The 22541-nt window shown below is 41.4% G+C and overlaps 1 pseudogene; it reads right to left on the bottom strand.

Moving 5' to 3' along the window:
- Positions 1 to 374: 374 nt before the first annotated feature.
- Positions 375 to 18900, bottom strand: LOC117523146 (annotated as a pseudogene).
- Between the last annotated feature and the right edge of the window lie 3641 nt (positions 18901 to 22541).

The following is a 22541-nucleotide window of genomic DNA, read 5'->3' as shown; positions in this document are numbered from 1 at the left end:
ATTCCTGCTAATAAAAACCCATAAATCCTACATACTGTAACTTTAAGTATAGGAACTACTGAACACTGCACCGTCTAAATCAGGCCTCAGTGATCAGCTATCAGACAGCCACTGCACACTTTGCAACACCCACAGTGCGTCCTACACTGGAGATGGATTCAGTGCCATTCGTGAGCAACTACCTATCAGCAAAAACCGCATTAGGCAACATGCAGCATGTTGTAATAAGAGTGCAATGTCAAAATCTCTAAGTGCACCCAAGAAAAGAATGCATGCGCACGTGTCAGACAGCACACACCACTTGTGAAGGCGCTCGCACGCACACACACACACACACACACACACACACTGAATAAGAACCACATTAGGCAAAGTTCAGATTTCTTAATAAAAATAATTCATTTCAGGACAACATATAAATAATTATTGAATCACACAATACAGATATCTTGATATGAATAAATACTTAACAAATAAAACCAGGCTTGTTTTTCATACAATAACCTATTGTCAAAAGGTCACACAAAGAAACTTCCACACCGTTTGCATGTTTTGTTACACCTTCTGCTCTTCAGCGGACACGCGCTCTCTCCTGACTGTCAGAATGCTCCGAAACAAGTCAGATGGCCACTCCTAAAATGCCTCAGCAGCTTCGACGAGTCATGTGCAACTCATGTGATCTCCTCCCAGTCAAGCTTAATTTAAAACCTTGTTAAGGGGTCCTGATGAGGTCACCAAATGGCCTTTTAATTGATTTAAGGTTTGTCTAGAGGTGATTAAAGCACACAGAGATCTACGTACAGGCCGTCAACACATGGGCCGGCCCGACAGCTTTCGATACAGTTGAATGAAGGCAGACCGAGAGCCTGTTTGACTACGCTTTGCTAACTCAAGCCACAGATGGACATCTGACTTCCATCAGTAGGTATTATGAAATATGCAGGAAATGACCAACTGGATAAGATTACTTAGAAGTTGGCACATAGACGGGTTTTGAACTCAGATCATCTGGACTGGCAAATATTTCCTTTTCTCTGAATTAAGTACTTGTTGCAGAATTGCTTCACTTTGGGGTTTTTTTTCAATGTAATTATCTCTATAATATTCAGCAGAGGAGATGTCTATCTGTGGCGCTGCAGTTAGGTCATCAGAATGGTGCAGGCTGGTCATTTTTAAGGAGGTAACAACAACTGTTTGGTGGTTGATGGCACATATACTTTTTTTGTCAGAAACAAAAACAAAACCATTTCAAATACATTAAAAAGTCCAAAACAATAAAAAAAAAAAAAGAGGAATGTCTGGTTTGTATGTTCTAGTCGCATAAAAGCGCACTGTTTGTGTGTGTGTGCATGTGTGTGCGCACGTGTTGGAGATGAGGCATCAAGTTAGAAGGTCCTACATTACAGACCAAGATCCATGTTCACAAAGCATTTCAAAAGTGGGAGCACTGATCCAGGATCACTGATCAAGGATCACTGATCAGGCCCCTCTGGTCCATAAATTTTCAATCAGTACTTAAAGGCAAAACCTATCGAGGATCAGCCCCAATAGTGTGCTGTTACAGCGACAGCACGAAACACATTCAGATAAACGAGATTGGTCAGAGCAGGCAACGGGATTGCCGTCTGAACGTTTCAAATTGTCGTCTCGGCACATCCAGGGCGGTGGAGCAGGAATGCATTGCATCTCTAAGGGTACGGTATTTTTACCTACATGTCACCTCGAGCTGCGGTGGAGCACTTATAATCTCAAAGAGCTGTGTTTGTGCAACCCATGCACATGGTTGTCCAGTAAGACACCTGTCACTGTTTCCCCCCCGTTCAACCTGCAGTCCCTAATCTCTTCTCCACAGGACTGGAGCTACAGTGTTTTGAGTGTGCATGCATCCGTGCGTGTATATGTGCATTTGTAGGCTCTAAAGTGGTCAGAAAACAGCAAAATAATGACCAAGGCAACAGATCTGCTTTGTGGGGCAGGGGAGGCAAAAAAGGGGAAATAAGAGGGTGGGAAAAGAGGAAGAGAAAGACATTAAGTTCCGTCTCTGCTGTGTTTTCTGCTTTTTACCTTTTGACAGGTTGGTGACAATGAAGAGGCTTGCACTGCTATACACGTAGCACCAAAACGAGCAGGGGCCTGCCCTGTCTGTCTTGCAATGTTCTTCGACACAGGGTCCCATCAGTATTTTCTACATGCGACAAGCAATTCCAAACTTAATATAATGCGATACATAAAAATAGCATGATTCATGTGCAATTTATAAAAGAAAACGTACTGAGCACGTTGCACGCGAATTTGGGCAAACGTCTTTGCAGAAAAATAAATGAGTAAATTTGGTAAATAAGTTCAAAATGTGAAACGCGTGCCACTCAGACTTCTTTCAAACACTTCACTATGGTTAATCATGCTTCACGGATTGAGGAATTCCAATTGGTACCCCAATTGAAGAAGATTCAAAGGAGTGCTTAGAGCTGAATGGATGCATTTCTTCCAAATATGGAACTGGTCTTGGAAGCTTTGGCTTGGTTTTTGGTCAATTTTGGCTTAATTCTTCCTGCCATTTCCACAGGTTTGTTGTTGGGCATCCCAACCGACTTAGCTCTCACGCAACAGAGCAAATGCTTGACAGACAGGCAGACAGATACACAGTTCAGTAAGACAGACAGACAGACAGACAGACAGACAGACAGACGGGGTAGAAATCCTTGGCTGTGGTCTAGAAAGCAATGTCAGATGCTTCTCATTATGTCAACATACAATCATTTTGTCCGGCACGATTCACCACGTACCTCTAAATACATATTGTACACGAGAGTTAAGTCAGTTGCTCTGACATGTAGCCAAACCTCTGACCGTGTTCATGTACACGGCACATCAGATGATAATAATTGCACAAAGAGGTATTCTGGAGGCCATGTCTATTGTGAACACACACACACACACACCCCCACCATGTACACACACTCTCTTCACATTCTACATGGGGGTTTAGATTTTCAGGCCATACGGTTACTAGCTAGTCACTAGATAGTTAGTTAGTTAGTATCAGAGGTGCATTGACTGGCATGGGTCGCCTGGAGCAGGTGTCAGCTCTAGCGTGCTAGCGATGTGTCATCGTCGTTTGCATGGGGTGCGTGTGTGGTCAGCCACGGTAAATCTGTTTGAAGTGGTCGCACTCGTTGCAGTAGCCCTGTTTCTCTTGGTTGGCGTAGTGGTCGCAGCCCTGCGTTCGACACCGTTGTTTCGACTTCTCCTTGGGCGCCTGCGCCCTCCTGCCCCCCTCCCTACCCTGGCCACGTGTGTGGCACTCTGGGCAGAGGTCCGTGCAGCCCGGAGACACGTTGCTGCAGCCACTCCGCCGGCACTGGGTCTGGGTCTGTGATTGCTGTGACGATCTGGGCTTGGCTGCTCGGTCACGCTGTTTTGCAGACAGATGGGGAGAAAAGAGAAAGTAAAAATATCAGCATTGGTTTACTGAATAGCAATCTTAAAATTCAGCAGAGTCTTCTAGGAGCTCAAGCAAGCACCATCTGAATATGACTCATAGAAAAAGAAAGATACAACTTTGAGAAAGAGGATAACTGATGACAAAGGTTAATGGAAGTGGCGATACGCCTCCACTGCTTAACAGTTGCTTGCACTGTATAGGTGGTAGTAATTATAATTGTGATGAAACAGTTAAACTATCAAACTGGTCAAACTCTGCACTGAAGGAGCCCAACAAGGGTGTTTATACATCTAACCAATAAATATGATGTACATTTTTAAAAACACCAAAAGTTCAATTACATCCTCTTGAAGATGTCAGACCAAAATCGATTTCCTTTTTGCAAATCTTCATATGGTGTGCTACCATTGTGTGAAATTTCAATGAAATCCACCAACTAGTTTCAGAGGAGCTGCGCTTCCAAGACTCATGGAATTCCTATATATCCCACTTGTTTGCAGAGACTGTAACAAAGTACAAGTGCAAACTAAACAAATTAATTTTAGCTTCTTTTTTTTTTCTTTTTTTTTTTGCTTGAGCTCAGGGCTGTCATGTTGATTTGGCACCAGCTGTACACCAAATGCCCTTTCCGACCCAACTCCAGATGTACCGTATTTTCCTGCATACAATTTATGCTTGTCAAATAATACCTCTTGAAAAGGAAAAGCCTTACACAAGTTGCACTTTTTCCTGTATGTAGAACTTATTTTTTATAAAACATCTTTTCTCTGGTAAGTTTATCAATGGACGGGAATTCTGTAGCACATGTGCCCATGACAGTGTGTGCTGTTACTTAACATAAGGACTTTTAAATTCCAAAAATAAGCAAGATGGACACATAAACATGTGTTGGACACCATATTGGATGTTATTTGACGGAGATGAACATGGATAGCATTAGAAACACAAATAAAAATGTGCACATTTGATCAGCTCTTTAATTTGAGATTTTTGTGCATTATTGTGGTGTAGATTTGTTATGTTTATTATTTCATTACTAGAGTTTATTTTGTTTAGTGCTTTGATTCCCGGGAAAGCCCTTTATAAAAGAGTTAATATTATAAATTATTATTAATAACGAACATGTAATTTTTTTAAATTAATTTATTTTTTGGTACACAAGTCATACTGGAGTTTAAGTCGCAGGACCTCCTACAATAGTAAAAAAAAAAAAAAAAAAAAATGCAACTTATACAACCCCAATTCCAATGAAGTTGGGACATTGTGTAAAATGTAAATAAAAACAGAATACAATGATTTGCAAATCCTCTTCAACCTATATTCAGTTGAATACACCACAAAGACAAGATATTTAATGTTCAAACTGATAGACTTTATTGTTTTGTGCAAATATTTGCTCATTTTGAAATGGATGCCTGCAACACGTTTCAAAAAAGCTGGACAGTGATACGTTTACCACTGTTATGTCACCTTTCCTTCTAACAACACTGAGTGCATTTGGGAACTGAGGACACTAAATGTTGAAGCTTTGTAGGTGGAATTCTTTCCCATTCATGACTTCAGTTGTTTAACAGTCCGGGGTCTCTGTTGTCGTATTTTGCGCTTCACAATGCGCCACACATTTTCAATGGGCGACAAGTCTGGACTGCAAGCAGGCCAGTCTAGTACCCACACTCTTTCACTACGAAGCCACGCTGTTCTAACACATGCAGAAGGTGGCTTGGCATTGTCTTGCTGAAATAAGCAGGTATGTCCTTGAAAGACGTTGCTTGGATGGCAGCACGTGTTGCTCCAAAACCTGGATCTACCTTTCAGCATTGATGGTGCCATCACAGATGTGTAAGTTGCCCATACCATGGGCACTAACACACCCCCATACCATCACAGATTCTGGCTTTTGAACTTTGCGCTGGTAACAATCTGGACGGTCTTTTTCATCTTTTGTCTGGAGGACACGACATCCATGATTTCCAAAAACAATCTGAAATGTGGACTCAGACCACAGCACAGTTTTCCACTTTGCGTCTGTCCATTTCAAATGAGCTCAGGCCCAGAGAAGGCAGCTGCATTTCTGGATGTTGTTGATGTATGGCTTTCGCTTTGCATGGTAGAGTTTTAACTTGCATTTGTAGATGAAGCGACGAACTGTGTTAACTGACAATGGTTTTCTGAAGTGTTCCTGAGCCCACGCAGTAAGATCCTTTACACAATGATGTCGGTTTTTAATGCAGTGCTGCCTGAGGGATCAAAGGTCATGGGCATTCAATGTTGGTTTTCGGCCTTGCCACATAAGTGTAGAAAGTTCTCCAAATTCTCTGAATCTTCTGATTATATTATGGACTGTAGATGATGGAATCCCTAAATTCCTTGCAACTGAACATTGAGAAACATTGTTCTTAAACTGTTGGACTATTTTTTTATGCAGTTGTTCACAAAGTGGTTATCCTCACCCCATCTTTGCTTGTGAACAGCTGATACGTTAGGGGAGGGTCCTTTTATACCAAATCATGACACTCACAATTAGTGTCCTCAGTTCCCAAAGGCTTATTGAGTGTTGTTAGAAGGAAAGATGATGTAACAGTGATAAACATACCACTGTCCCAGCTTTTTTGAAACATGTTGCAGGCATCCATTTCAAAATGAGTAAATATTTGCACAAAAACAATAAAGTTTATCCGTTTGAACATTAAATATCTTGTCTTTGTGGTGTATTCAGTTGAATAGAGGTTGAAGAGGATTTGCAAATCATTGTTTTCCGTTTTTATTTACATTTCACACAACGTCCCGACTTCACTGGAATTGGGGTTGTACTTTGGAAAATACATTGGAAACAGCCTCGAACAAGGGGCCTTCTGTTTGGGAGGGAAAAATGCCACTTGTACTACCAAGAGTAGGGACGGTTGATATGACCTAAAAATAACCTGTAATATCATGGCATTTTTCACTTTTTGGATGATACACTGTGTGACCCCAATAATAATTGCCTTATTTAAGCAAGAGTTTAACATGGATTATATTCATTTTCAAATCTGCTCCTTCAAAGTTAAAATCTAGATGAAAATCCATGAATCAAAGATTTTTTTTTTACAGTTTTACCTGTTTAAAAATGTCTTCACTGTGTTTAAAGGAGCTTTATCATGCTTTTTTCACCCCCCAAGAGTCAACTATGTGCATATTTATCATATTATCTTGCCTTTGGCACAATGGAGTGCTCATTTGTTGTGTAATATTAGTAGTTTTGGGACTTTCGTTTTCATACTCGGAAGAAAGACGCTCAGTTTGGCTAAAGCCCTCCCTCTCCCAGTGTGGGTACCGCCCACTTCATGACGTCGTGCTTGAGCCGGTACATGCGCTGCTTAGCGCCGCCCACGACAGTTTGTCAACAATTTACTAAAGATGGATGACCGTATTGTGGAGCCGTACGTTCTATCAGGTATTGAGGATAAGTGGCAATACCATTAGAAAATGTTTTATACTTACAGCCCCAGTCTGTCCATCCGGGTAAGTGTTAATCTATTCGTAAATCCACTTAGGTACTGGCCAAGGTTTTCCAGGCAGTCATCAGTGAAGTGACGGTCGCACACCGATAGTTGACTGGTTTGTTTCAGGCTTACAGAGATGAATTTCAACCACTTCTGATGAGATGAATCTTCTTTGGGGGGGCTAAATAAAGTCCTGTAGCTTTCACAACCAAAGGCACATTTTCACCTATGAGACATGACGTTAGCTAAACAATAGCTCGAGAAGATTTGTGAAAAGGCAGCTTCTACTGCACGTCGGAGCGTAAAGTGTTCGCGGAGTTTGCGCTGAGAAAGTGGGCGTGTTGTTGTGCCAGAGCGGTAGACCATAACTTCCTGGAGGGGTGTGTCCACGACCAATGTGACGCAATGATGGCAATCGGCTCATTTTCTCTACCCCGGGCGGGGCTGCTGGATCCAGCAGGATTGCTCAAACAAGCATAAATGAAACTAAAAACCACTTTGGGGGTACTTTTTATGAGGAATTAGCCATGTAAGAAAGTAAACTTAAAAAAGTTGATTTTGCATGATATAGCTCCTTTAACAACTCCAACCCATCTTAACTATTTTCATGGCTGTTATCTCTTCTTCTGAAAATTACTTTATAGCAAATTATGTCTATAAGAAAAGAATTTTGACTCATCAAAACAGGAAAAAAAAATAATGGTCACACTGACCATTTCCAGCTCTCACCACAGCTTCAGCGCTGCACTAAAATGATTATTGGTTTTGCATGATATAGCTCCTTTAACAACTCCAACCCATCTTAACTATTTTCATGGCTGTTATCTCTTCTTCTGAAAATTACTTTATAGCAAATTATGTCTATAAGAAAAGAATTTTGACTCATCAAAACAGGAAAAAAAATAATGGTCACACTGACCATTTCCAGCTCTCACCACAGCTTCAGCGCTGCACTAAAATGATTATTGGTTTCCAAATGAATCTATATATGTGATATTTTTCATTATTTTGTCATACATATTATTAAAAAATATTTCTGGCCTGGCAGGGATTCTGTACTATCACAGGTAAAAAATAAAGAAAAGGATTTATCATAGTGTTGACATCATTGCGAACTCCACATTGTGACGCACTATCACACCAGTGATGACAACAGCACCAGTATAGCATCCACCCTTAGTAAAGAGAACTTGGCAAACACCTACCATGACCAGAGGAGGGGAGTGTGGTGTGCGATGTGCCACTTGGTTGAGCCGCGTGCTTTGCTCTTTGACGTAGCACTTGTCGCAGTAGCCCTCAAGCATTGCCTTGCCAACTGCACCACAGCCAGACCCACGACACCGTGAGGCATTCTGGAAGCCTGCTTCCAAACCGTGTCGGTTCTGGACCGGTGCAGGGGGAGGAGTCAGGTCTGGAACAGATACAGCCTTACAATGAGCAATGTGACAGGTGACTCCACATTTGAGAACTCAAATGAAGAAAAAAAAAAAAGACAGTAGCCCAATTTAATATGACACAGCAACAACAATTCTTGAAAAGCAAAGCAAATTGCACAAAAATGGCACTGAGAAATTTGCACTACAATTCATTTACAATCTTAATAACATCAATCCCAGACAGTCACATGACAGACTTAATTTTCAGGACTTACGGTGATTGGTCTGATAGTCTACGTAGCAAATAGTGCAGAACCCCAACTTCTCTGGAGTCCCAAAGAACTGGCAGCCAGACCTTTTACAAGGCCGAGCCAGAGGAGCCTGCCAGGCTGAAGTGTGTCCTGGGGTTAATGTGAGGCACGGTCGCTCAGTGTCTCTGGCCTGGCACCAGGCAGAAGACAAGGCCTCAGTCCTAGGGTTGCTCTGCTGTGGCTCGCCCCTTTCTGGAGCCTGCTGTCTCTGCATGCAAGGTGGACAAAGGCCGTTGAATATCCTGAATGCCTCCTGTCTGCACATGCTGCAGCGTTCTGTTTCAGTTTCACGGCCTCCCCACTGTGTCCAGCCAGAGCTCTGGGCCGGGTGGGGGACTACAGACCCCCCATTGGGGCCTGGAAGTCCTGTAGCAGCCGTTCCAGCTCCAGGGGGTCCATGGTTCTGCCTGGAGTTGAAGCAGCGTTCACAAAGTCCATCGTGCTCCACACTAAGGGTGAAGAGGCAGCCAGGGGTCTTGCACTTCATGGCGTGTGTTTCGCTGTAGAGACTGAGGCTGGGTGCAGTGGGTGGAGCTGAGCGGGGGCTGGATAACACCACCCCTCTCCCAGAAGAGGAGGTTGGGGGGCTGCTGCTTCTGGCTCCTCTGGAGCTCCCCTCAGTGTCCGATCTGCCTGCCCCACTTTGTACACCTCCCTTTGTCTGAACCATGCCTTCTATCCTCGCTCCTCCCCCAGTAGTGGCTTGTCTCTTCTCAAAGCACTCGTGACAATGGGGTTGTGTGTCCACAGACACATAGAATGTGCAGCGTGGTGTGGCACAGCGGATCTCAATAAGGGAGAGCTGGGACACGGAGAAAGGTGGCGGGCGCTGTGGCTGTGCGGCCCACGCCTGCTCTTTGTCCTCCTGCCATCGCTGGTACTCATGGTTGACCAGCTGCAGATAGTCCTCCATTAGGTTCATGTCTTCAGGAAGATTTCCTTCATCCAAGCTTGGAAAAGAGAGATATTTTAGTATGTGGTCCTTTAAAGATTTTATACATTCAGACAAATTCTAAGTTAAAACTTTTATCGCCGTTACGCTGCTAGAAGCGTGTTTGCAAGTAGACATACATATCCCCACATTTCAACAGGCAGAACTGGTCAACACCTGTGATTGGGATGTAAATATTTCCTTTTATTCTTGAATTCTGTTCACTCTACATTTAAGACACAAAGCTTTAAAGTCTCTGGGTACCGTGCGGCGTTGATGATGCGTGTCGCATCATAGCCCAAGCCGATGACTGGGATTTCTATCAGGAGTAGGTAATCTTTGAGAAGTCTGTCTTTCTGCTGCTGTTCCTTCTCCATGAGGAAATGGACCTTCAGCTCCTCAAAGCCTCCTCGCCCCGGATTGATGAGAGGTACCGCTCGGATCTCTGGGAAATGCAAAGACCAAAATATTACATACTGTAGGAAAAGTAAGCTTAAAACAGAAAATTCACCATGATTGATTAGACATTTTTTCCTTACAAACTCAGACTCATACAATCAAGTCCCAGTCTTACTTTCACAGAAGACCACAGTTTGAGATCTTAAAGGCTCTGTGGTAAACCGGGATATTCCAAAACTGTGATGTTGTTTCGACCATGGATGATTTTTCAACATGTTTGAAAATTTCCTTTTTGTCATCATGACGTGCAATGCCTCGGAGCCTGTGGTATTTTCGTACATGCCATAAAATCACAGAGAAGTTGTGCTGAAGTTATATTATGAATGTGCTACTGCTGTGTTTTCCCACTTTGCATGGTACAATCCCAGTGTGCTACGTCATGACACTGCTCACTAGATCAAATATGTCACAAAGCATGATCTCAACATGATGGTTTTTCCACAGTTACAGGCCGTGTCCTTGTAGGATTCATATCGGCAAACATGAGAATGAGGCTTTAGTGTTAACGGGATGTTTTCTTGTGTCATTCAATGTGCATCTTACTTTCTTTCGTGTACATCATATTGCCAAACTGTTGCCATTTCCTACCTGGACCACTATCTTTGATGGTGATGAGGGGAGCAAAGTGCTGTGAGTCGTAGCCGAGCACAATCGGGTATTTGTAGCACTCAGTGGGTGGCCAGTTTAGTGGCAGATAAATACCACCCACATTCAGAGGAGAGATGGAGGAGCCAGATTTCATACTCCTGACCACCTGGTCTGTTAAAAGAACATCCATTTAAATTCCATCATCAAAAAACAGCTTAAATATCCTGTGCCGAGTCTCCACAATAACTGCTATTACTGACCGCATTCGGAAATGAAATCAAATTTGGGAAATTTGTATCTAAGGAATCTGATGAGAAATTCTAGCAATGCTTTCACTTTTAAGAAAAATGACAAGATATTGATCTTTTTTTTTTTTTAATCAATCAAATGGCTACACATGCATAAATGTCAAGAAATAAATTCAAATGTCTTTGTACACCTCAAAAGTAGAACAGTGTACTATTTTATGGTGCTATAATAATGCTGTTATGAAGTAACAATACAATTCACCAAATCTGTGCTGCATCCACTAACTGAAGTGAATATGAGGTGAGGTAAAGCGCAGTCAAACATGAGGATTTCAGAACAAAAAAGTACCTGCAATGACAATGATGGGTCTGCGGAGAATATTGGCGAGGATGAAGATGTGAATGTCCTCCAGAGAGTCAACTGGAGACCGTTGCTGCTGGAGACTGGAGATGCCATCTTCACTATCTTTTCCCACTCATCCTCCCAGTTCTGGAAATGTACCAACCCAGAGTTATAACACAAGCTTTCAGTACAGATTAATTTTCTTAAAATCCATAAACCATTACATATGCTCCATGCAGTATCCCAAAGCTCGTCAAGTTGGGCCCAGACCCGTTTGTAATTCGGCTACAGCACAATATTTACAAAAATGTGCAAAGCTGTTGGAAGTATTGTTCAAATTCACACATTTTTTATGCATTTCAGAGACAAAAGCAAACAAAAGACATCTGCAAGGTTGCTGAACAGCTGAGACATCAGCTTAGAGCCACATTCAGATTCTACAGCTGCGTACCAACCTCCCAGAGGTGGGGGGCCAGTTTCAATTAAGGAAATTCTTCTATTTGTCGACCTTCATATACTGCGTGGGAAACATGCAACACGGAGTATCCCAAACCCTTACACTGGAGACTAACTGAAGTATTTCCAAATGTCCACCTTCTTGAATATTTCTCTGAGAAGTTACTTTCCTTCTGTGTTACCTTTCCTTCAGCATAACATGATGAATAAATTCTAAACAAAAACAAGTTTGTGTTTTTTTCTTCATCTTCAAAACTGGGGTGTACTACTGCCACCAACTGGGCTGGTAGTAATTAATTTCAAATTGCATTCATTACAAAAAAAGGAGAAAATGATGGCCTTTTCATACTTTGTCAGACAACTGGTACAAAATGCTAATTAATCATCAAAAGAAGTCTTAAATGTTTTGACTCTTGAGGTAAGAAGCTGAGAATCTTTTTTCTTTTTAAGTGTAGGACACAATATTAAAACCTACTCTGTACTCAAAGACTTGAAAGACCTCTTAGTCTAGGACCTAACAGACATGTATGCACATGATTTAGGAGAGCGAAACTCAACCTTTCTAGACTAATATGACCCCAATGAAGAACTTGGGATATGTGCCAAAATCTCTATCCAGGACGAACAGCCCGAAAATGATCACACCCTTTATCGTCCAGAGTGCTACTTCAAATACAGCTGTATTTTCTAAACTGCAGCAACTATAGATTTTCCAAGGTACTCAAAATGTTCAGAATGACCAACACGCTTTTTTTTTTTTTGGTGGTGGTGTCATAGAAAAGTGTAAAATTCCATTTTGATATTTTAAGAGAGAATGGCTAAATAAGTGGATCAATTATTACCGTCCATCGAAAGAAAAGAAACATTTGCCAAATATAATGAAATTTTATCTTCAGTCATACTGTTATCAATGGAATATTGAATTAAAGTGAAAAATACTTCACAAAACTTGTTTCTTTAGCAGACAGCAGTATCTAGAGATCTTAAATGTTTTAAAGATTCATTCATTCATTCATCTTCTACCGCTTAGTCCATTTAAGGGTCACGGGGGGCTGGAGCCTATCCCAGCAGCCATAGAGCGCGAGGCGGGGTACACCCAGGACAGGACGCCAGTCTGTCGCAGGGCCACAACAGACAAACACAGACACACACACCTACGGACAATTTAAAGATTCCAATCCACCTAACCCGCATGTCTCTGGATGTGGGAGGAAACCGGAGCACCCAAAGGAAACCCACACAAACACGGGGAGAACACGCAAACTCCATACAGAAAGGCCACGGGAATTGAACCCATGACCTTCTCGCTGTGAGGCAACAGTGCTAACCACTAAGCCACTGTGCTGCCTGGAAAATTTCCCAACAGCCAACATAGCCCAGAAAGTTTAAGTTACTAAATCTGTGGCTATTCCGGACTGGGTGTACATCATTTGACCAAATGTTTTCTAGTGGTTTTCTCTTAACATAGCAAAATTAGAAATGATACACTTTTCTATGACTCTTCTGAACAGGTATTGGTCATTCTGAACATATTGAGTACCTTGGAAAATATGTAGCTGCTGTAGTTTAGAAATATAGCTGTATTTGAAGTAACACTCTGGACAAAAAAAGGGCGTGGTCATTTCAGGGTGTTCGTCCCAGGATGCCACTTGTACTACTGGATTTTGGCACATATCTCAAGTTGTTCATTGGGGTCATATTAGTCTAGAACACTTGAGTTGTTCTCTCCTAAATGATGTGCATACATGTCTCAGCTAGATCCTAGACTGAATCTGCGCTGTTGAGAGTGCAAAATGACATCCTGTTGTCCCTGGACTCAAAGAGACCTGTCCTGTTGTAGTGCTTGATCTCACTGCAGCATTCGATACAGTGGACCACTTCATCCTCCTGAACCGTCTAGCCCAGCAGGTGGGCTTTCAGGGACCCGTGCTGCAGTGGTTCAGGTCCTATTTAACAGACAGGCACTTCTCTGTTTTCATCAATGGCCACTCCTCTTCTACAGCCCGACTGTCTTCTGGTGTCCCGCAAGGCTCCATTTTGGGCCCAGTTCTGTTCTCTTTAAATGCTGCCTCTGGGTTCAATCATCTCCAGCCATAATGTGTCTTTTCATAGTATGCCGATGATCTTCAAATCTATCTACCAGTCTCACCAGATTCTCCAGATGCATCTCAGGCTATCAACACCTGTATGGATGACATCAATCATGATGTAACTTTGCAAAAACAATGTCGGACTCTGTAGTTTTCTCTGGGCCCCTCCCCAATCGGACCGGGAGTGACATGTTTAGCCGCATGTTCTCCTTGAATTGCTGGCTGTCTGAGTGGTGTCCAAAAAATGAGGTGGGCTTCATAGATAATTGGCAAGCTTCTGGGGAAAACCTGGTCTTGTTAGGAGAGACGGCATCCATCCCACTTTGGATGGAGCAGCTCTCATTTCTAGAAATCTGGCCAATTTTCTTAAATCCTCCAAACCGTGACTATCCAGGGTTGGGACCAGGAAGCAGAGTTGTAGTCTTACACACCTCTCTGCAGCTTCTCTCCCACTGCCATCCCCTCATTACCCCATCCCCGTAGAGACGGTGCCTGCTCCCAGACTACCAATAACCAGCAAAAATCTATTTAAGCATAAAAATTCAAAAAGAAAAAATAATATAGCACCTTCAACTGCACCACAGACTAAAACAGTTAAATGTGGTCTATTAAACATTAGGTCTCTCTCTTCTAAGTCCCTGTTGGTAAATGATATAATAATTGATCAACATATTGATTTATTCTGCCTAACAGAAACCTGGTTACAGCAGGATGAATATGTTAGTTTAAATGAGTCAACACCCCCGAGTCACACTAACTGTCAGAATGCTCGTAGCACGGGCCGGGGTGGAGGATTAGCAGCAATCTTCCATTCCATCTTATTAATTAATCCAAAACCCAGACAGAGCTTTAATTCATTTGAAAGCTTGTCTCTTAGTCTTGTCCATCCAAATTGGAAGTCCCAAAAACCAGTTTTATTTGTTATTATCTATCGTCCACCTGGTCGTTACTGTGAGTTTCTCTGTGAATTTTCAGACCTTTGTCTGACTTAGTGCTTAGCTCAAATAAGATAATTATAGTGGGCGATTTTAACATCCACACAGATGCTGAGAATGACAGCCTCAACACTGCATTTAATCTATTATTAGACTCTATTGGCTTTGCTCAAAAAGTAAATGAGTCCACCACCACTTTAATCATATCTTAGATCTTGTTCTGACTTATGGTATGGAAATAGAAGACTTAACAGTATTCCCTGAAAACTCCCTTCTGTCTGATCATTTCTTAATAACATTTACATTTACTCTGATGGACTACCCAGCAGTGGGGAATAAGTTTCATTACACTAGAAGTCTTTCAGAAAGCGCTGTAACTAGGTTTAAGGATATGATTCCTTCTTTATGTTCTCTAATGCCATATACCAACACAGTGCAGAGTAGCTACCTAAACTCTGTAAGGGAGATAGAGTATCTCGTCAATAGTTTTACATCCTCATTGAAGACAACTTTGGATGCTGTAGCTCCTCTGAAAAAGAGAGCTTTAAATCAGAAGTGTCTGACTCCGTGGTATAACTCACAAACTCGTAGCTTAAAGCAGATAACCCGTAAGTTGGAGAGGAATGGCGTCTCACTAATTTAGAAGATCTTCACTTAGCCTGGAAAAAGAGTCTGTTGCTCTATAAAAAAGCCCTCCGTAAAGCTAGGACATCTTTCTACTCATCACTAATTGAAGAAAATAAGAACAACCCCCGGTTTCTTTCAGCACTGTAGCCAGGCTGACAAAGAGTCAGAGCTCTATTGAGCTGAGTAGTCCATTAACTTTAACTAGTAATGACTTCATGACTTTCTTTGCTAACAAAATTTTAACTATTAGAGAAAAAATTACTCATAACCATCCCAAAGACGTATCGTTATCTTTGGCTGCTTTCAGTGATGCCGGTATTTGGTTAGACTCTTTCTCTCCGATTGTTCTGTCTGAGTTATTCTCATTAGTTACTTCATCCAAACCATCAACATGTTATTAGACCCCATTCCTACCAGGCTGCTCAAGGAAGCCCTACCATTATTTAATGCTTCGATCTTAAATATGATCAATCTATCTTTGTTAGTTGGCTATGTACCACAGGCTTTTAAGGTGGCAGTAATTAAACCATTACTTAAAAAGCCATCACTTGACCCAGCTATCTTAGCTAATTATAGGCCAATCTCCAACCTTCCTTTTCTCTCAAAAATTCTTGAAAGGGTAGTTGTAAAACAGCTAACTGATCATCTGCAGAGGAATGGTCTATTTGAAGAGTTTCAGTCAGGTTTTAGAATTCATCATAGTACAGAAACAGCATTAGTGAAGGTTACAAATGATCTTCTTATGGCCTCGGACAGTGGACTCATCTCTGTGCTTGTTCTGTTAGACCTCAGTGCTGCTTTTGATACTGTTGACCATAAAATTTTATTACAGAGATTAGAGCATGCCATAGGTATTAAAGGCACTGCGCTGCGGTGGTTTGAATCATATTTGTCTAATAGATTACAATTTGTTCATGTAAATGGGGAATCTTCTTCACAGACTAAAGTTAATTATGGAGTTCCACAAGGTTCTGTGCTAGGACCAATTTTATTTACTTTATACATGCTTCCCTTAGGCAGTATTATTAGAAGGTATTGCTTAAATTTTCATTGTTACGCAGATGATACCCAGCTTTATCTATCCATGAAGCCAGAGGACACACACCAATTAGCTAAACTGCAGGATTGTCTTACAGACATAAAGACATGGATGACCTCTAATTTCCTGCTTTAAACTCAGATAAAACTGAAGTTATTGTACTTGGCCCCACAAATCTTAGAAACATGGTGTCTAACCAGATCCTTACTCTGGATGGCATTACCCTGACCTCTAGTAATACTGTGAGAAATCTTGGAGTCATTTTTGATCAGGATATGTCATTCAAAGCGCATATTAAACAAATATGTAGGACTGCTTTTTTGCATTTACGCAATATCTCTAAAATCAGAAAGGTCTTGTCTCAGAGTGATGCTGAAAAACTAATTCATGCATTATTTCCTCTAGGCTGGACTATTGTAATTCATTATTATCAGGTTGTCCTAAAAGTTCCCTAAAAAGCCTTCAGTTAATTCAAAATGCTGCAGCTAGAGTACTGACGGGGACTAGAAGGAGAGAGCATATCTCACCCATATTGGCCTCTCTTCATTGGCTTCCTGTTAATTCTAGAATAGAATTTAAAATTCTTCTTCTTACTTATAAGGTTTGAATAATCAGGTCCCATCTTATCTTGGGGACCTCGTGGTGCCATATCGCCCCAATAGAGCGCTTCGCTCTCAGACTGCAGGCTTACTTGTAGTTCCTAGGGTTTGTAAGAGTAGAATGGGAGGCAGAGCCTTCAGCTTTCAGGCTCCTCTCCTGTGGAACCAGCTCCCAATTCAGATCAGGGAGACAGACACCCTCTCTACTTTTAAGATTAGGCTTAAAACTTTCCTTTTTGCTAAAGCTTATAGTTAGGGCTGGACCATCCCTTAGTTATGCTGCTATAGACGTAGACTGCTGGGTGGTTCCCATGATGCACTGTTTCTTTCTCTTTTTGCTCTGTATGCACCACTCTGCATTTAATCATTAGTGATCGATCTCTGCTCCCCTCCACAGCATGTCTTTTTCTTGGTTCTCTCCCTCAGCCCCAACCAGTCCCAGCAGAAGACTGCCCCTCCCTGAGCCTGGTTCTGCTGGAGGTTTCTTCCTGTTAAAAGGGAGTTTTTCCTTCCCACTGTAGCCAAGTGCTTGCTCACAGGGGGTCGTTTTGACCGTTGGGGTTTACATAATTATTGTATGGCCTTGCCTTACAATATAAAGCGCCTTGGGGCAACTGTTTGTTGTGATTTGGCGCTATATAAAAAAATTGATTGATTGATCAAGCACTGGCTCACACAGAATTTCCTGAGTCTAAATGAATCCAAAGCAGAATTCTGTCTTTTTGGCACCACACAAGCCCACTCGCCGTTGTCTCAATGGTCACTCACTTCCTCACCATAACACCGTAATCAGAAACTTGGGAGTTCACTGGACACTGACCTAAATCTCCATAAACAAATTGACTTTGTTGTTAAAACAAGCTTCTTTCAGCTCCGCATTCTCACAAAAGTGAAACCCTTCCTCAGTTGTTGTGACCTGGAGAAAGCAATCCACACATTCATCAGCTCACGCTTGGACTACTGCAATGCTCTGTACATTGGACTCAGTCAAACATCCTTACACAGATTACAACTGGTACAGAATGCTGCTGCCCGGCTCCTCACAAATTCTCGTAAACATCACCATATCACACCTGTTCTGCGCTCTCTCCAATGGCTGCCAGTGAAATACAGAATCCAATACAAACTTCTCCTGTTCATTTTCTGCTCCATCCACAGCCTCGCACCTGCGTATTTATGTGAGATTCTGACCCTTTACCAGCCCATCAGATTTCTACAATCTGCACAGCTCTACTTGTTGGAGCAGCCCAGGTCTCGAAGCAAACAGTGGGGTGATCGTGCTTTCGCAGTTGCAGGTCCTAAACTTTGGAACTCGCTGCCCCTTGACTTGCGTGCCATCTCGGATCGGCCCCTTTTTAAAACAAAACTCAAAACGTATTTGTTTAGATGTGCTTTTGATACTTAGTCTTGTTTAGACTGGGAATAAAAGTATCTGTGTTCTTCTTTTTAACTATATTTTAAATACGATTTTTATATGTACAGCGCTTTGGTCCATTTAGGTTGTTGTAAAGCGCTTAAATAAAATTTGATTGATTGATTGATGTCTGTGGTGTTACATGTTAACAGGTGGTAAATAAGTAATAATACAGAAAGACCATGCATACATGTATCCAAAGATTGATATTTACACTCCCCTAAGCAAGGGATTTTCATGTGCATTTATATAAAGAACAGTGTCTAACCATGGTGGTGTATCGAAGGCCAGTCTGGGTGAACTCCTGCGATTGGAGCAGCTCTGCTTGAAAGCGAGCGCGAAAGGTGCCGGTGTCAGTCTCTTTTAAACGCCATGGAGGGCCTTCCGAAGCACCAGGTCTGTGTCCTGAACGCCCAGCATATACTGGAGGCCGCATGGAGCAAGCAGTTCCCATCTCCTGCAAACACAACCAGAGGAAGGGGGTAAAAACCACATGATACGGGGACAGAGTGCAGTGGATTCTGTACATGACATACATGCATTACAGCTGGAAGTGGGTGCAGAGGCACATGCAATTATAACATGGTACAAAGTACACACAACTGGACAAACAAATGCACTGTAAGCAAGTGTATGCACACACGCAAACGCACACACACGTAATAGGAGTCTGGGGATTTCCAGGCTTTTGAATATCTGGTGTCTAGACTATTATATGACTCTCCCACATAGCAATCAGAGAAATGGCCATTGTGAGCACCCGTGTGTATATAATTTTTTAAAATGTATGTTTAACTAATCCTGCATCTCATAAAAAGAACTGCTCCCTATAATCTATTTAAAAAGAGTTGATTTCTTACATCACATGTATGTGAGTGTAGAGAGGGTGACTAAAAACACTGGAATTTTATTTAATCTCAACCTGCAACACTGGATCTTTCGTCATTGTGAAAACATAAGAGTATATATTTGTGAACACGGTGCGGCTCCGAAATACCCCGCCGCAGCACTAAACACAGGAATTTCCTGCACTAACTTCTGCCTTCATGAATGTGGTTCCTCCCCTATGATCCCATCTCATCAATGCTTCTCTGCTGGTCCTGGACTTTCCACAGGGGCGTGGCTTGGACAGGATGGCATGTTATGGGTTTAACAAGTGCTATTCAGCACCCAATGACATGCAATTATTGACTTCATTTGCTGAGGAGTGTGTGTGTGTGTGTGTGTGTAAAACGGAATGCATATTCTTCTTTAGCATTAAGCACATTTATGTGGCAGTTGTTAAACACACACAAGTTTTCTGCAGAACATCGCTGCGCATAACTTTTCGGCACAAACCTCAAAATGTTTGGTTATACCTGGCCTAGCACCTGTTTACAGTAAGATCTAATCAATGCAAAAGAACAGTTGTAAAAAAGGTCAAAGATAGATACAGTTCATCTGCAATCTCCAGAATTTTCAACTGGAATTAAGTATGCGCAAGCACACTCAAAATATTTTCATCAAATAAAAACATCTGGGTGCCTGTGCTGCAATTACCACGTAACCTGCTAAGCCAGTGATTCACAAACTTTTTATTTATATATTTTTAAATGGGCCTCCCTTTGGAAGCCAAGAATTGAAATCTAAACTGAGTCTTGCATAGTGGACTCTTTAATAATTCTAACATTCATCAAATTAATTAAAGTCATATTGCACTTCATGTTTTGTGACTCCCCTCCATTCATGACATGAATCACCCGTAAACTATGATGCACTGCTCACAGACACTGATGAGACACTGAGGGATTTTCAGTCACTATAAGGCTACTTTTATAGCACTGTACTTTGAGTGAAAAAAAAATAAAAAAAATAAACCCAATTCTATTTCAGACTAGCAAGATGCTGTTGCATTTCGGTGCTCTTGCATCACTCTCGACAAAAATATAAATTTACAGCTCTCTCTAGCAAGATAAAGTACCCTCAGCGGCAGCGCCCTTAACAAACAGACGTGCAACAATAGGAACAGATTCACAAACATCCTTCTGTAATGAGCTGTACTTATGCAAAAGATGGATTTTGACCTAAAAACTGAGCTCCCAAACTACCGAGCCCAAAAGATGTTCTGCTAGTCCTCTCAGTCTAAATATAAACACTTCCTCTGTGGTAAGCTGGAACACTTCCTGATAGCACACTGGTAGAGCAGACTTAATCCTTATCTGGTGGCCATCCAGGTGACAAGCCACAAGTATGCAATGTTGTTCTCTTTTCACTGAGGCACTAGGCTTGTGTTATCTAGTATTTCTGTCTTTAGGCTCTCTAGTGAGGCTGTTGTCAATTTCAGACTGTTTTCTCTCTTTTAAAAAAAACTGAAATAGAATGTTATACCATATGTGCAATCACAAAACGTGAATATTCCTGTAATTCACATCAGAAAATGTATATATTAAAAGAAAGTGGCCTCTGTGTATGTGTATGCGTCTGTAACTGACATTTGCCGTTTGGTATGTTTATGTATTTTGGGTCAAGGATGAATGCCGCCAAAACAGAATGTTGACAGGACTAATATTTTGGGAGAAATTATGGATCTTACATAACAACGGTGAACAATAGATGTTGAGTTTTACATTCTGGACTCACACGCCATTCCAAATCATTATAGAAACATTTATCACCAATTCATCAATTTATCACCACCTTTGAAACATGTCAGCTACCTATTTTATAAACACTACCCAATATAGAGCCCGTGGATCCCAACAGGCAACACATTAGTTTAAATATATTAGCGTGGGAAAGAGAAGCGTCTGAGAGTTTATATGTCATTTCCTCTGGAAGATAAATACAACACATCCACCCAGCTGAATCAACAGTTTATCTGAGATGTGGTGCGATTTATATGATGATAGACCTTTTGTTTCCATAAATAGCGCTAGGGCTAAGCCAGTCCCACTGGTCACTAAAAAGATGTGGCACAAAGAAAACCAAATGACTACTGTTGTTTGCTGGTTGCTCTCATGGAAGAACAAATCAGGGAGGTGACCAAACTGGGAACCAGTCATGTATCTCAGGGTCCACGATGAGGCAGAAATCCACAGCAGACTTTGCCATCTTTTATTTGGTAGCCCAAACTCCTGGCTGCCAAACCTATTTAAAAACATGATGGGGATTACTCACAAATGAAGTTCACCTCACATTCAAGTCTAAGTGCTTTTTCTCACGAAGAAATTTACTATGAAATGTATGAAAAATGGTGCATAAAAATTTAGATTTTTTTTGTGCAGATTATACCTGTCCAATGTATTTTACATTGGGAGGCAGTGATGATGTCACCAACAACAAGAAGGTGGATTATCACAGTAAAAATGAAAAGTGGTAAGTTATCTTTTTCCTCATTATTAAGGTTATTCTACTCCTAAACCTAACGCTACGGCTAATCATAACCAAAATGCAAGCATGCATTTCTGAACATTTTAAGCAAAATGTACGTTGCGCATGCACGTTAGAATATGCAAGAAATGTAGCTCTTAACTTTTGATATCATATAAAACAGGCCATAAGAATATGTTGAAACACTGGCTACGATTGTATTTTCCGGAGTATAAGTCACAGGTTTTTTTTTTACTACTTTGGGAGGTCCTGAGACTTATACTCTGGAACATATGGTAAGTAATATCATACCAAATGGATGTTGTAACTAGCTCCATGGCCTTCCTGTACTTATGGAAGCAAACTTACAGTTGGTTGTAGTGCTAAATTTCAAAGGCAATAACAACATTAATACAAGCACAGCAGCAGGCTACTATTCACAATGCTCTATTATTAACTAAGTTGTGTTTACTGTTCAGAGTAGCTTGATCGCTTATCTAAACCAGTTCAGTTTGTAGATTTTTTCAGCGTACAGCCAGTTTCATTGCTCTGATTGGTTGCAGGTCTAATCCAGTTGCATCCAGAGACATTCTGATCTGTGTCTGTTGGTAATACCCCATTGGAAACCAAAAGTGAAATCCAAAAATAACTATCACAATTAGTCTTGCCATGCCAAGCTACAAATATACATGTATAATGCAGAAATCTGTAGTAGCACATTTCCTTTTCCACTCTGAAGAGTCCCTCTATTGCAAATAACTAAATCCTGCCCGTTGGAGACACATGACAAACATGGGACGGTTTTTGGGGAAAACCCTCTGACAAATTCAAAACAACAGGCATTTCAATA

The sequence above is a fragment of the Thalassophryne amazonica genome, chromosome 13 (assembly GCF_902500255.1).
Source record: "Thalassophryne amazonica chromosome 13, fThaAma1.1, whole genome shotgun sequence".
In the NCBI taxonomy this organism is placed as follows: domain Eukaryota; kingdom Metazoa; phylum Chordata; class Actinopteri; order Batrachoidiformes; family Batrachoididae; genus Thalassophryne; species Thalassophryne amazonica.
This window is presented reverse-complemented; position numbering and strand designations above follow the sequence as displayed.